The 14,593-nt window shown below is 35.1% G+C and overlaps 1 long non-coding RNA gene across 1 annotated transcript; it reads left to right on the forward strand.

The window, feature by feature from the left end:
• The first annotated feature begins 4,777 nt into the window (after positions 1–4,777).
• Positions 4,778–5,534, forward strand: LOC135086756 (uncharacterized). Its single transcript, XR_010260594.1, has 2 exons — positions 4,778–5,023; positions 5,359–5,534. It is a non-coding gene; the product is annotated as an uncharacterized LOC135086756 (long non-coding RNA).
• Positions 5,535–14,593: the final 9,059 nt, after the last annotated feature.

A 14,593-nucleotide genomic window follows, 5' to 3' on the forward strand; every position in this document is an offset into this window, starting at 1 on the left:
GTAATAAGAAGTTTAATGTAAACAAAAGTTTGAAATTTTATTATAATTGAACAACATTACCCACTTAAGTAGGTAGGTAATGTATCCAAATTACTAAAGAAAACAGTAAATTGTATTAAAAACAAATGCCTACCAGTTAAGGTATGTAATGATGGAAATCAATGATTATACAAATTAGTACTAACCTATTTTACTGTAACTGTACCATTTTGCAGTAAGTTCATATTACAACAAGTAATTTTATTAGGCTAATCCTACCTAAAAAATGCATTGCATTGATACAATATTTCCTAAAATAAAACTAATGCAAATTCAGATAACAGGCTTGCCTAACCCCATTGAGACAATAAGTAGGTACCTACCTATCTAATTTCTGCTTATCAAACATACCTAAATTAAATTAGTAATAATATGAATCAAAAGAAATCTAGAATTTATGTTTCTGTAAAAATGAAAAATATTATAGGACCTTAGATTAATAATCTAAGTAGGTATAGGACCAATTTCAAACATGATGAATATTGATAACTTCAATCAATTGGTGCACATCTATTTGAAGTTAATTAATTTATGACAAGAGATAAAAATTAAATGTTATTAATACCACTATTCAAGTAGGTAAATTATAATTAGTATAATTATTAATCTTGATTTATAAAAGGCTAGATATTATGGTCAGATCCAGACTTATACAAGTTCAAAAAAAAGTACCTATACCTAGTAAGATGAATGTTAAATCAGAATTCAACGCACTAAATTGAAAATATTGATAAATAAATACAAATATAACAAGCGCAGGATATAAGTAGTATCAAATGCAAATAATCCTATTGCAAATCTGAAGGTTTTCAAATAATATTTAAACTGCATTGATATTACCTACCAATATTTGAGAAGGATTCAATCAAGTTCTTATTATTGATTTGATTTCAGAGCAAATCAATTATTTTAACTACACTGAAACATTAATTAAATTAGATGTGATTTAATAAATGCTTTGTTTATAATAAGAACTAAAGTTATGCTTACTTGTGTATTTTAAATACCTAATGTAACACCAATTTCAACAGTAAATAATCCTACATGTAAAATTATTTTATATAACTATTCATATGAAAACCATCTCAGAGTAAGAAGATCTAAATAACTTTTATTGATAGATAATGTGAATTTATGTTCATCAACAATGAAATGATAACTTGCCTGTTAGCACATTATTAATACAAGTACCTTGTGTGGAATTGACATGTTTCAAAATATAAAGATTTCTTACGTGTTATTAACTATTTACTGTTAGGCATGGACCTTTTTTATAGGTCCATGATTGTAGGTAGGTGTAGATAATTTAAATAACTTGGCAAATAGAATAAGGGGCTACGCCCTTGTAAACCATATTTAGAAAATGTGTGAAGTTATTGACTTGAAAAAGCTAGATCTTATGCAGTTATGAACTACCTACAACACCATTGCCATGTCAATTATAAAAGAAGAAAAATGGCGGTCCATAACTATTCATCAAAGCCAAACATAGTATATTTTTAATGAACCAAAGGACCTAAACACAGAAAATAATGGAAAGAAGAACAAATAAGACTTTATAAGACTTACCCGTGGCGATGCAGACGGCCGTGGTGGAATCGTAGTTGAAGCGGGGCATCGTGAAACTGCAATTATACACATTTAATGAACTAAAGAACCACAAATTATGGCACTGAAGAACCTAAAATACACTTAAAACTTCGATCATTACACTTTAAAAAGTTTTAAACCATAAAAAGTTGTTTGTTTAACATTATTTCATTTGTTTTACAATGGCGTCCCCTTCAACAAAAATGATGCCTACACTAACGGAACGATGAAAAGAAACAATTAAGTTGATATATCATCGAAATTGATTTGTACAATAGTTTTTTATTATTTGACAAATCAATGGATTATAATTTTAATAATATTTACACATAACTTACCGCGATGAAACAAGATGCAAAACAGTTGCGACCGAGAGGGAGGCGGAAGTGAATGAGCGCGAAATGTCTCACTCAACTTTTTTTGGCCACAAAACTTATGACCATAGACAACTTTTGTTTAACCTATTGGTCACCAACCTATTTCGCCTGGAACAGTAAAAAAATATATTTCTGTTTTGAAAATAAAGATTTAGGGTTTTAGGCAATCGCAAAAATACGCATAAAATAACTAAAGCATTTCTATAAATATTTTTATCAAAGAAATATTGCACGGAAATGTTAAACGTTTTGTATTTTAAAAAAGACCATGGCGCTCTAAAGGATATAGAACGCAACTCAGATTTTATTTAATCTGATTTGATTATGATGATTAATTATGATAGAAAAAGAATTATTAATAACAATCGGTTATTATGAATAATTTGGTAAAAGTGATTAAAGAAATCATTTACGTATGTATAAAATTAAATAAACTGCTTAGGGTTGGCCCAAGGTCCACCCCCGCCGCATCTAAACCTATTTATTAAATTTTAAACAATTCATTTAAATTTTAAACATTCCAATCTCATTATACTAATTTATGGATTACTAATGTTTGGCCAAAAAACGTTTCCCAAATTATTACATCGCAAACAACGTTTCGCAAATTTTCATTTGGCAAATTCTCATTTGGCAAAACAACTTATTGCAAACTTTTAATTCGCAAATGTCGTTTTTGGCATATTATTGTTTAGCAAATTATTGTTTGGTAAAGTATGTTTTGCCAAATGTTTCATTTGGCAAAAATATTTCACGATAAACTATTTACAAAATAATTTGATTGGTGCATAGAATGGAATACAAATTAGCTTGTGGTTATTATTTTGTTTAGTGGGTAGTAAATATAAAATTTGTTCTAAAATAATTTTCTTATTTCATTCTTTTTATCGAAATTTCCAAATGATTCATTAACAATAGTGGTGATTTTAGCGCTCGGCGGCCGCTGCCGCGGCACGCTTCGCTCGCCTTCGCGCATTAAGGGTCACTGTTCTAACCTAACCTAACCTACTATTTTCAGCAAAACCTACTTTTTGCAACCATACTACTTTCTGCAGTCTCTTTGTTTTACATAAAATTCTTGTGAAAACCATGATAATGTGCCTTATGCTTTGATTTGTGGGTAACGGTGGGTAAGTATTTGAGGTGTCAATTTGACCAAACAAATTATTTGGGACATAATATTTGACGAAATAAAACATTTGCTATATAAACATTTGCCAAGTAAAATTTTGCCAAATGACAATTTGACCAAATGAATTAGTTGCGAAAAGTACATTGGCCAAACGGAAGGATACCACTAATTTATATTAATATATTAAGATATCAAAACGTTAAAAATATTGTGTTGCTGTACACGAGCCGGTGTTCTCTTTTAAGATATTTGTAAGTGATAAATTAATGTGATTACTTTCTTACTTTTACCTCGACTGTCGGTAATTATTATTAATAACTGGTAAGTAACATAATATACATAAATTAAAACGAACTGTCCGGTGTCCCACCCGAGACAGTGACAGGGGGGTGCCACAACCATCAATACCGAATCGCTGGTTCCGATTTTTGCCACGTTGGAAACTATATAGTTGAAATGATGGTGGCGCCCCCCTGTCAATGTGTTTGGTGACACGGTTCAGTTTAAATTAGTTCATCTATATGACTGTAAGTAATGAACAGCGCAGCCGCCGCCGGTCTTATTGATCCTTGAGGGGATAATGACATTAATTAATCAGTAAGACGTACTATGGATCGAAATAGCGATTTATGGACATATTGATTTTTTTCTTTCACAATTTCTATTTGAAAAAAATACTTATCGAACGTAACTTACGTTATTCTGATGAATAAATGTCGCTAAAAGTTTTTCTCTAAAATCAATAGTTAGGCTGGAAAAAAATATTTTCCATTTTCGTTGTATGGAATGAAACTTAAAGTGGTAGATTTCGACTAAGCTATGTCTTGTTGACTATAATCCTAAACTATCAGCGCGCGCCCAAAGTTGCCCGTTCAGAAGTTACAAGGTTCCAAAATATGAGTTAAATATTTGTCAGTAATTTAAGGTTAATTTAAATTGTTAACGTATGGAATCTTTATATTTTCGTTGAATCTTTAAAGATATTCCAAAAAAAAACACTTTTACTAACTTTTTTTCATTTTTCAGAACCACATAACTTGTGAACGGGCAACTTTAGGCGCGCGCTGATAGTGTAGGATTATAGTCAACAAGCCATTTCATTTCATACAACGAAAATGGAAAATATTTTTTTCCAACCAAACTATTGGTTTTAAAGAAAATCTAACGACATATATTCATCAGAATAACGTAACGTATCGATAGGTATTTTTTTCAAATAGAAATTATGAAAAATATTGCTATGTCCATAAATCGCAATTTCGATCCATAGTGTGACGTAACCTATCAATATGAATTTAAAAAATAGAAGTTGTGAAAAAAAACGCTGTCCAAAATTTCGCTTTTCGATCCATCCATAATAGAAGTTTTTTTTTTTAAAACATGATGATGACATTCACAACGCTGAAAAATTATTATTTTTATCTCATAAAGATAAAAGTAAATTATGCCTGCTCCACTTTTACCTACTTTCGAGGGACCTTAATTTTTCAGTCGTACAAAACAAAATTTGACAGAAGGGCGCTACACGGGTTAAAATTCACATTTTTGTCCTTTGACGTTTCAAAATCTTTTGATTAAATTTCCGAACGAAACATCCTATCACTCTCTAATCTATGGTCCCTTTTTTCTTGCCAAACTGTCAAACAAAAGTTTGTTTTGATTTGGTTGGTGTTGTTTTGTTCGAATGAAATTAATAAGAATAGTTACTTACATACATATCTCAAAGAAATAATCTATAGCTGAAACAAGTGATCTTAAAAATAATAGTAACAGAAGCCTTGTACAATATTGCAACAATATCTGAGTTTTCAATGTGATACTGTTACGTTAACTCTATGCATATTTTGTCTGTGTAAAATAAAGAGAATGGTGATTGCAGCGTAAGGTAATGCTTGATGATAACTATGAAACGTTTGATAATTGATGGCACTATTAATTATTCAATAATATTTAAGAGGTCAAAGTTTTTGAGGATGAATGTTTTTTACTCTTGCACTCTAAAAGTATTGTACAGTTTTGATGAATTGTTTAACTATAAGGCTGGGTTGCACCATCTTACTTTAACAAACATCAAAAATCTATCAAACTTCATTCAGAAAACACCAGTTATCGTTAAAGTAACGGTCAAAGTTAGGTAATGCAACTGAGCCTTAATGTTTACAACAAAATGTAAGCACAATATCTATCAATTTAATTAAAGTTATATATTTTACTTTTCAGATGTTAAAGTGATCAATAATGATGTACAACTTGTCCCGGAAAACCAATATTTAATGAAAATTAATAAAATCTTAACAAACCAAAGTAAACTGTTCATAATTCCAAAATATTTAATTGAACATAAATTGATTATTATCTTTAAATAAGCCTTCTTAATAAATGAGTGTTTTAAAATTCATTGGGTTTTAATTAATATTAAATATCTAATAAGTTGAGATAAAAATGATATAGGAATGTTATCAACTGAACTAAGTACCTAAATATACTATAATAAAGTATCAATCAATCATCAATGTTAATGGAGTTCAAGATAATAGTAATATTTTGATGGTAATGATACAGACGGAGACAAGGCTATTTTCATAAATAAAAATAGATGAAAACTTTTAAATACTATGTCACTTTTAAGAACTTATTCTACATAATAATAGGTTTGGAAGTTCTTTACAAGCTTAAACTTGTTTGTTTGGCTCTTGTGCATAAAATCTTACTTTTACAGGCATGGTATGCAGCTAAATGCATCAAATAAATTATTAAGTAAATACTTTTATCCTTCTTACTGTTAGAATTTTGCTGTGTGTAGGTTTTTCATATCCAGATTTATTCTTAGAGATGTTTTCTTTGTGTAATGAAGTACTACTAACTTAATTTAGTAGTAAGTAGGCAATACTTACCACATTTAGTTTCAACAAATGTCATAATAATACGAGTAAGTACTTTAGTAAGTCCTGTTCTTTATATTTTTAAAAATTATTTTGGGACTGGATGGCGCAATACAGGGTGGAATTTTATAATGCCACCTAGAGGGAAAGTACTTTTAATATTGTAGATAGAACCTTTTTCTCAAAGAAAACATTCCTTTATTTTTGAAAAGAAATAGAACTACATTCAAAGATTTACAAACATTTTCTTGCCACACCCAGAATCAAACCAACTGAAATCTATTAAAAATTACAACCTGTACTTTTATTGCATCAATTGTTAGGGTTAAGTATAAGGATGAAATCTCTTTAACAAACTTGATAAATCAAATGAAATGAAAACCATGAAATCTTAAATTATTTTATTTATGTACAGAATACATTGTATGGTATGGTAGACAATTTTCGAAAATCTTTCAATGCAGTTCTCTTTCTTTTCAAAAACAAAGAAATGTTTTCTTTCAGTAAAATTTTCTATCTTAGTATTATGAGTACTTACTGATATGTAACTACCATCCTAGACTGCATCTCACTTAACACCAGGTGCGATTGCGGTCAAATACCTGCCTTGTCTAGCATAAAAAAAACTTTCCCTCTAGGTGGCATTACAAAATTCCACCCTGTATATCCAATAATATTTATTTATTTAATTAATAACTACAATTTATAACACACAAAAGTTAGTGAGATGGTTGAAAGAAATTTCGGTAAAGGGGGTAAAACGGGATCCACGCGTACGAAGTCGCGGGAGGCCGCTAGTTATTTCATAATGCGCGCTCGTTGCCTCGCACAAGTACCTATACAGGGTGGAAACGTTAAGTGATCTCACTCGATTATTTCTAAACTATACAAGATATCGAAAAACTGATTACTGAATCTGAAAGTGCTTCACAAGCTCTTTCAAACGGTACCAATAATAGGTTACAGAATAAACTGGATCTATCCGAAAATTCTATGTTTCCAGCTTTCTTTTTTATTATTTTCTATAATAATTTTGACGTTCATAAGTGCCACTTGTGGTCTAAACTGAATAAATACTTTTGATTTTGATTTTTGATACATTTAGTACAGAAACAGGCATGGCACTCATGTCTTGATAATATTATAGCAAGTAAAGCCTTAAACCAATGTTTTCAAAGAATCATTTTGAATAAGAATGCAATTTACGAGTTCATTTTAAGTGTTTATTATTTAATAAAAAAAATTAATACTTTCAATATTGTTTGGCTGGCATACATTTAGTATGGAGGCTGGAAACATTTAATTTTTTGATAGATCCAGTTAATTCTGTAACCTATTATTGGTACCGTTGGATAGAGCTAGTGAAGCACTTTCAGGATCAGTAACCAGCTTTTCGATATCTTGTATAGTTTAGAAATAATCGAATGAGATCACTTATCGTTTCCACCCTGTATAACCTATGTATGTACAAGTTACTGATTATTGCTTTAGAAATAATAAGAATTAAAATCTATAAAAATGTGTAGAATATAACTACCCACAAGGGCTGCTCCCATGTGGTGGGGCTTATCACTCTGCCAGATGGGTAGGATTATATGAGTTGAGAACGCGGGACATTACCAGGAGTATTGGCGTGTGCCTCAAACATTCGTCAGCGGTCCCTATTCGGTCTCACACAAGGAAAACGTCATTACGTTTTCGGCTTTCAGTGTGCGGCATGAATGTATTGTCCTGGTGGCCACTGTTCGAGGCCTATTAAAAGGGCAGGGGATGAAGAAGTCGATTGGTCATGTGGAAGACTACAGCCGGCAGAAAATGGTCGTTACCTACCTAAGTGGGCTTTCTGGAGCGGTATTATGACCCGTAGCCCGTCAATGCTAGTGTCATCCGGTTGGCAAATGACCATGCTACCCAATGTCGCAGTCACTATGCCTAGACAGCCTCCACCACTCGCCACTGGTACCTCCGGAGTCGTCCTGTGAAACTACCCTTAGTGTAATTAAACGCACTGCCCTCTAATCTATAGATATAAACCAGTTAACCAAGTGCGTGTCGTGCCACGCGCAGTGTAGGGTTTCGTAGTTGCCCGTCGTTACCGCAATATATTTCTGAAGCAAGCAATTAGTACTTCATCTTAACACTTTTAATGGGGGGACGCCCTAAGTTACTCGAACAAAAATTGGCTTCAATAAAGTGCTAGGTACTTTAATATTTTGCAAACGGGAACCGTTTAAATAAAAAAATAGTCTTAGAAACCCCTAAGCCATTATAAAAGACCTATCCAACGATACCCCACAAATGGGGTAGAAGATGAAAAAAAAATCCCCACTTTATATAGGGAAGCTACCCTAAAAAATATTTTTAAAAATTTTGTTTTATTACTTTGTCGGCATGATTAGAATACATACCAATGGTAAATGGTAAAGTGGCAATACCTCCTAACTAACAATACTAAAATTTTTTAAGAAATCGATTTAATTTCCTGTGGACATTTTCCATTCGAAATTTTTCTCCTAACTGATATTTATTTATAGATAGCAATAAAACTTTGTGGAAATAGCTGCTATATGCGCAAGTAATATTCTTATAACACTGGGCTGCAGTCCTGTCTTAAATATTAAAATTAAATGTATGGAAAGAAAGAAAGAAAGAAACCTCTTGACAAGACACATGAACGCCTCATACAACCCAATTTTCGCGAATATTGCCAACTACCCTAATAATGCATTTTAAAAATCAGAAAAATGAAACTTTTTACCAGTTGGCCGCTTGCTCCGCCGCCATCTTGATTTGCCATGATTTTTTATTTTTCTAATAATTAGGGTCATTTAACTGACCAAACACCATTTTTAGATTTTTTCTGCCATATCTCCATCTGTCCGTTCCTTAACTATAAAGATACCTACCCATGTTGCAATAAATACTCTTTCTCATAGCTTCCAGTGTTGCCAGGTGATCGAGAAGAAAATGGTCAAATAACCTTTTTAGGATTACTTTGCACGAGTTCACGTTCAAATTTTTGACCGGAACTCATTATTTGCATTTTTTAAATTTTTTTTTACCAAATCTCCCAAAATATGGCAACACTGGTGAAACTTCTTTACCCAAGCGACACCTCTTGACAAAACACACATACAATTCGACTTTCCCAGATGTTACCAACTACCTGAAAAAAGCATTGGAAAAATAAAAAATCTGAAACTTTTTACAAAATGGCCGCGCACTCGGTCGCCATTTTGATTTTCTGATATTTCGGATTTTTCCTATAATGTGGGTCGTATAACCGACTAAACCCCATTTTCAGACTTTTTCTGCCATAACTCCTTCTGTCCGTCCTTAACTTTAAAGACACCCATGTCGCAAAAAATACTTTTCCCCATAACTTCCAGTGTTGCCAGGTGATCGAGATGAAAATGGTCAAATGTCATTTGCACGACCCCTTTGCAGGAGGCGTCATCCAAATTTTTGACCGGAAGTCGTTATTTCTACCAGTTTTTTGGACCAAATCTCTCAAAGTATGGCAACACTGGAGAAATTTTGTCACCCAAGCGACACCTCTTGACAAGACACACAACCGCCTCATACAACTCGGCTTTCCAAAATGTTGCCAACTACTCGAAAAATTAATTCCTAAATTTCGAAATTTTCAACTTTTTACAAAATGGCCGCCCGCTCAGCCGCCATCTTGATTTTTTTACATTGCGGATTTTTCCCATAATTTAGATCGTATATCCGACAAAACCTCATTTTTAGTTTTTTTCTGCCACAACTCCTTCTGTCTGTCCTTAACTTTAAAGTCAGACATGTCGCGAAAATTTGTTTTCCCCGTAACTTTCAGTGTTGCCAGACTTTTTTGATAAAAATAGTGAAATGTCATTCGGGTCCCCAATCGTCACCAAACTGCATACCTACTTTTTGGAATTTCTAGAAATTTCCATTTTCTACTATCCGAGGCCGTGATGGAAAAATTTCTACCAAAATGGCAGTTTTTTCCGATTCATAGCAATACTCGAGGCACAGACCAACAATCGCTCGGAACATTGTACCCTACTCCGGTGTCGCCATCTACCGGAAAATTGGTGTGAAACTTTATGGAATTTCATAATCGCAACAAAATGGCCGACGGCTCAGCCGCCATCTTGTTTTTTGATAATCTGTGAATGTGGCTCTTAAGAAGACTATACATGTCACAAATATTCAAAAGAAATTTTCAAAAACCATTGCGCAACTCAGAATGACAACTCCCTAAACACACCCCTGAAATCTAATTTTCAATCCAAGATGGCGGCGCGGCCATTTTGTTTTTCCGTTTTTTTCTCACATTTTCGAACACCAAATGACAACTTCAACCGGCCCCCAAAAAATAAAAAAATCAGGACGAAAAATGAAAAAGTTGGTGTGTCAAAACGGGCCGCCATTTTGTTTTTTAGTCCAAAAAATCTGATAAGCTGCGTGTTGAAAAATCTAGTTCGAAACAAGTGCTGTTACTCGTACCCTCCTCCTCTCTAAACCCCCCAAAAATGGCCATGATCAGTGAGTCAGTCATTGAGTGGTAATCGTGCTAAGCATACAATTTGTATGGAGAGATTAGTTCAATTACGAAAACGGCTGAAAATATGACGGCCATCTTGGATTTTTAAAATTTTGCATTTTTCCCTTAATCTGGACCATTTTCCGCGCCGAACCCCATTTTTACTTTTTTTCTATCCTCACCCAGTCCCGAGGAGCAACGCCTTAAAAACACCCATGTCACAAAATTTTGTGTTCCCGTAATTCCCAGTGTTGCCAGGTGATCGAGATGAAAATGGTCAAATGTCATTAGTTTGATCTATTTGCAGGAGGCGTCATCCAAATTTTTGCCCGAAAGTCGTTATTTCAATTTTTTTCATTTTTGGATCAAATCTCTCAAAGTATGGCAACACTGGAAATTGTTGTTTTTCTAAACGACACTCCTTAACAAACTACGAAATCGCCCCAAACAACTCGACTTTAGCAAATGTTGCCAACTGCCCGAAAAATGCATTTGAAAAATCAGAAAACTGAAACATTTTACAAAATGGCCGCCCGCTCAGCCGCCATCTTGATTTTCTGACATTTCGGATTTTTCCCATAATCTGGGTCGTATAACCGACTAAACTCCATTTTTAGTTTTTTCCTGCCAAATCTCCTTCTGTCCGTCCTCGCCTTTTTCTACGTTAGCTAAGCCCCCCTGCATACAATTTGTATGGAGAATTTAGTCCCTTTAGGAAAACGGGTGAACGCTTGGCGGCCATCTTGGATTTCCAAAATTTTGCATTTTTGCCTTAATCTGGACCATTTTCCGCGCCGAACCCCATTTTTACTTTTTTTCTAACTTCACCCAATCCCGAATTCATTTGTTTCTACAATTCCTTATTCCTCCGATGTCCCAAAACTTTGAGTTCCCCTAACTCCCAGTGTTGCCAGGTGATCGAGATAAAAATAGTCAAATGTCATTAGTTTGACCTATTTGCAGGAGGCGTAATCCAAATTTTTGACCGGAAGTCGTTATTTCCATTTTTTACATTTTTGGACCAAATCTCCCAAAGTATGGCAACACTGGAAATTTTTGGTTTTCCAATCGATACTCCTTGACAAACTACGTAATCGCCCCATACAACTTGACTTTCCCAAATGTTGCCAACTACCCGAAAAACGCATTTGAAAAATCGAAAATCTGAAACTTTTTACAAAATGGCCGCCAGCTCAGCCGCCATATTGATTTTCTGACATTTCGGATTTTTCCCATAGTCTGGATCGTATAACCGACCAAACCCCATTTTTAGACTTTTCCTCCCATATCTCCTTCTGTCCGTCCTTAACTTTAAAGACACCCATGTCGAAAAAAATACTTTTCCGCGTAGCTCCCAGTGTTGCCAGGTGATCGAGATGAAAATGGTCAAATGTCATTTGCACGACCCCTTTGCAGGAAGCGTCGTCCAAATTTTTGACCGGAAGTCGTTATTTCTACTTTCGATATTTTTGGACCAAATCTCCCAAAGTGTGGCAACACTGGAGAAATTTCTTCACCCAAGCGAAACCTCTCGACAAGACACACAACCGCCTCATACAACTCGACTTTCCAAAATGTTGCCATGTAGTCGAAAAATGAATTCCAAAATTTCGAAATTTTCATCTTTTCACAAAATGGCCGCCCACGCCGCCGCCATCTTGATTTTCTGACATTTCGGATTTTTCCCATAATCTGGGTCGTATATCCGACCAAACGTCATTTTTATTTTTTTTCTGCCATTATTCTTTCTGTCTGTCACTAACTTTAAAGACACCCATGTCGCAAAAAAAACTTTTCCCCATAACTTTCAGTGTTGCCAGACTTTTTTGATAAAAATGGTGAAATGTCATTCGGGTCCCCAAACGTCACCAAACTGCATACCAAGTTTTTGGAATTTCTGGAAATTTCCATTTTCTACTATCCGGGGCCGTGGTGGAAAATTTTCTACCAAAATGGTAGTTTTTTCCGATTCATGGCAACACTCGAATAACAGACCAACAATCGCCCGGAACATTGTACCCCACTCCGGTGTCGCCATCTACCGGAAAATTGCTACCAAAGTTTGGGAATTTTTTGATCGCAACAAAATGGCCGACAGCTCAGCCGCCATCTTGTTTTTTGATAATCTGTGCATGTGGCTCTAAAGAAGACTATACATGTCACAAACACCCAAAAGAAATTTTCAAAAACAATTGCGCATCTCGGAGTGACACCTCCCTAAAAACACCCCGAAATCGCATTTTCAATCCAAGATGGCGGCGCGGCCATTTTGTTTTTCTAATTTTTTCTCAATTTTTTTAACTCATCTTGGCAACCCTAATAAACTCCCAAAAAGGAAAAAATTCAGGATGAAAAACAAAAAAGTTGGAGTTTCAAAAAGTGCCGCCATTTTGTTTTTTGGTTCAAAAAATGTGGTAAAGCTGGCAGTCGAAAAATCTAGTTTAAAACAAACATTAACAATTTTACCCCTCACCCCTCTAAATACCCCAAAAACACCCCTGATCAGTCAGTCAGTGAGTCAGTGGTAATCGAGCTTTATATATTATAGACTAGCTTTGGTCGCCCGCTACGCGGGCTACAAAAGCTAGATCTGCGATGCTGGCCGCTCCGGGCTTCGCCCTACGCGGCGCTCGGCCTGCGGCCTCGCATTCGGAGCTCGGCCTTCGGCCTCGCAAAAATTACAGGGGGTGTTAACTGTCTGTCACTGAGCTCTAGTCCTTTTTTGACGCATCAAAAATAAATCTATGGCGGCTCTCGGGCTTTAAACTATCGCTCGGCCTTCGGCCTCGCCTTTTTCTACGTTAGCTAAGCCCCCCTGCATACAATTTGTATGGAGAATTTAGTCCCTTTAGGAAAACGGGTGAACGCTTGGCGGCCATCTTGGATTTCCAAAATTTTGCATTTTTGCCTTAATCTGGACCATTTTCCGCGCCGAACCCCATTTTTACTTTTTTTCTATCCACACCCAGTCCCGAGGAGCAACGCCTTAAAAACACCCATGTCACAAAATTTTGTGTTCCCGTAATTCCTAGTGTTGCCAGGTGATCGAGATGAAAATGGTCAAATGTCATTAGTTTGACCTATTTGCAGGAGGCTTCATCCAAATTTTTGACCGAAAGTCGTTATTTTCATTTTTTACATTTTTGGACCAAATCTCTCAAAGTATGGCAACACTGGAAATTTTCGTTTTTCCAAGCGATACTCCTTAACAAACTACGTAATCGCTCCATACTACTCGACTTTCCCAAATGTTGCCAACTACCCGAGAAACGCATTTGAAAAATCAGAAAACTGAAACTTTTTACAAAATGGCCGCCCGCTCAGCCGCCATCTTGAATTTCTGACATTTCGGATTTTTCCCATAGTCTGGGTCGTATAACCGACCAAACCCCATTTTCAGATTTTCCCTGCCATATCTCTTTCTGTCCGTCCTTCACTTTAAAGACACCCATGTCGAAAAAAATACTTTTCCCCGTAGCTCCCAGTGTTGCCAGGTGATCGAGATGACAATGGTCAAATGTCATTTGTACGACCCTTTTGCAGGAGGCGTCATCCAAATTTTTGACCGGAAGTCGTTATTTCTACTTTCGACATTTTTGGACCAAATCTCCCAAAGTGTGGCAACACTGGAGAAATTTCTTCACCCAAGCGAAACCTCTCGACAAGAGACACAACCGCCTCATACAACTCGACTTTCCCAAATGTTGCCAACTACTCGAAAAATGAATTCCAAAAATTCGAAATTTTCAACTTTTCACAAAATGGCCGCCCACGCCGCCGCCATCTTGATTTTTTGACATTTCGGATTTTTCCCATAATCTGGGTCGTATATCCGACCAAACGTCATTTTTATTTTTTTTCTGCCATAATTCTTTCTGTCTGTCACTAACTTTAAAGACACCCATGTCGCAAAAAAAACTTTTCCCCATAACTTTCAGTGTTGCCAGACTTTTTTGGTAAAAATGGTGAAATGTCATTCGGGTCCCCAAATGTCACCAGACTGCATACCAAGTTTTTGGAATTTCTGGAAATTTCCATTTTC

Source organism: Ostrinia nubilalis, chromosome Z (assembly GCF_963855985.1).
Source record: "Ostrinia nubilalis chromosome Z, ilOstNubi1.1, whole genome shotgun sequence".
NCBI classification, from domain to species: domain Eukaryota; kingdom Metazoa; phylum Arthropoda; class Insecta; order Lepidoptera; family Crambidae; genus Ostrinia; species Ostrinia nubilalis.